Below are 2710 nucleotides of genomic sequence, written 5' to 3'. Positions count from 1 at the left end.
CCCACGTGCCACAACTACTGAAGCCCCGCGTACCTAGAGCCCGTGCTCCGCAACAAGAGAAGCCACCACAGTGAGAAGACTGCGCACTGCAACAAAGAGTAGCCCCTGATCTCCGCAACTAGAGAAAGCCTGCACGCAGCAACGAAGACCCAATGCAACCAAACATAAATAAATAAAATTTTAAAGTTAAAAAAAAAAAAGAATGGGGGCTTCCCTGGTGGCGCAGTGGTTGAGAGTCCGCCTGCCGATGCAGGGGACACGGGTTCGTGCCCCGGTCCGGGAAGATCCCACATGCCGCGGAGCGGCTGGGCCTGTGAGCCATGGCCGCTGAGCCTGCGCGTCCGGAGCCTGTGCTCCGCAACGGGAGAGGCCACAACAGTGAGAGGCCCGCGTACCGAAAAAAAAAAAAAAAAAAAAAAAAAAAAGAATGAATGTATTGGGACTTCCGTGGCGGTCCAGAGGTTAGGACTCTGTGCTTCCAGCTGCTGGGGGCCCAGGTTTTATCCCCGGTTGGGGAATTAGGATCCCTCAAGACGCGTGGTGCAGCCAAAACCAAAAACAAACAACAACAACAAAAACCCGAAAACAAAGAGAGAATGAATGTATAAATGAATCTGCATGAATGAATGAACTGTGGTCCCTCCCTACGGTAAGGTATTTAAGGTTTTTGGACACTAGGTGGCAGCACAAGGCAAGACACCAAGAGATGAGACGGAGCACCTCATCTGTGTTCCCCTGACTTTAAGCACCTTTTCCCTTTCTCTACCTACATTCTTTCAAAAGATGACACTCTCTAATGGTAAAGATGCAGGCAGGGAAGCGAAAATCTGAGGGGAACCAAATGCATATTTCCTAGGGTCGTTTTCAAATAGCCCCTGGGGTTGGAGTGTTCCAGCTTTCAAAAGGGCATAAAAAGAAAAAGGAAAATTCAGAACACTGCATGAGAAATCTGGATCAGGGTAAGGAGGCATTCAGATAGGACTCCCAATCTAGACTGATTGGGAAAAGAACTGTGGCAGGAATCTTTTTTTTTTTCTTTTTTTTAAATCAAATAATGGTACTCTGAAGAAGTGAGTGCCTCACCCATTCCTGCCTCAGGACACCAAAGACATGTCTCCTCCACTTTCTCCATAGATAGAAAGCCCATAGCATTTCTCAGCAAAGAAAAAGCAGAGCAGAAATCAGGAGTATAGTTAATGGAAACTTCATTTTATCCTCCCATCGAGTATTGGTTCTTTGCTACAGGAAAGAAGGCTCTGCCAAAAGCCGGGGGCCATCGAGTAAACCCCCATCTCAGCCATGAAATCCTGAAAAGCTACTGTGGTACAAAGCAGGGAGTTGATCATGCCACCTTTGCCACCATAACGCAAGTCTTCTGTGTCGTGAACATCACCCCAGTGGAAATATGTTGCTTTCTCCTTAGTTTCACTCTGCTTGGTTTTGTAACTCTAAGACAAAATTCCCCTTTCTATATTATTTCCATTTCTCCTGTTGCTCTGTCCAACATCCTATTTTAGCAGCCATCCGTGGATATGCAGCCCAGTGACGCCCCAAATTTCCTTTAGCACAGTACAACAAATACGACCATCTTATCCTGTTTTCTCTGTCTATGGGCTATGACTCCTTGATTCTCCCTGTTTCTTCCAGACCTCACTTCTTCCCATGCTTTTCCTTTGAACTGTAACATTTACTGCCTTTGTAATAATGCATATAAAGCACTTGAAACAGAACACTCATTTATTCATTCATTCAACAAATTATTTACCAAATGCCTGTTATACTCTTCTGGGCACTTGATAGAGAAATGAACCAAACGGGCATGATTCCTGCCTTCATGGAACTTTCAAGGAAGCTTATAGTTTTCAATTTAAGCTGACACATCCACTGCTTTGTGTCAGAATCTTGGCATTGGAAGGAATGTTTGAAACAGCTAGTTCAAGCCCTTACCCAAATCAGAAATTCCTTCCTCTATGTCTTTGATGGGTGGCCATTATTAACAAAACATTCTCTATATTTGGTCTTTTCTGGCCATTTATACATCCTTCTCCATGCCAACCCTAATCTGCTTCCTTATTTCCATTCACCAATTCTTCTCCTACACTATTTTTTAAAATATCTTTATTGGAGTATAATTGCTTTACAATGTTGTTTAGTTTCTGCTGTACAACAAAGTGAATCAGCTATACGTATACATATGTCCCCATATCCCCTCCCTCTTGAGCGTCCCTCCCATGCTCCCTCTCCCACCCCTCTAGGTCGTCACAAAGCACCCAGCTGCTCCCTGTGCTATGCAGCAGCTTCCCCCTAGCCATCCATTTTACATTTGGTAGGGTATATATGTCAGTGCTACTCTCTCACTTCGCCCCAGCTTCCCCCTCCGTCTCCCCCCATGTCCTCAAGTCCATTCTCTATGTCTACGTCTTTATTCCTGCTCTGCCACTAGGTTCATCAGTACCATTTTTTTAGATTCCATATATGTGCGTTAGCATGTGGTATTTGTTTTTCTCCTGCACTATTAGTCTGTCCCTTTTCTTTCTTTCCTTTTTTTTTTTATTGGGGTACAGTTGTTTTACAATGTTGTGTTGGTTTCTACTGTATAGTGAAGTGGAGTTCCCTGTGCTATACAGCGGGTTCTTATTAGTTATACATATTAGTGTATATATGTCAATCCCTAGTCTGCCCCTCTTCTACATGATGGCCCATTGAAAGT

The sequence above is a fragment of the Phocoena phocoena genome, chromosome 1 (assembly GCF_963924675.1).
Source record: "Phocoena phocoena chromosome 1, mPhoPho1.1, whole genome shotgun sequence".
Lineage (NCBI taxonomy): Eukaryota > Metazoa > Chordata > Mammalia > Artiodactyla > Phocoenidae > Phocoena > Phocoena phocoena.
The sequence above is the reverse complement of the archived record's forward strand: the minus strand, read 5'-3'. Positions refer to the sequence as shown.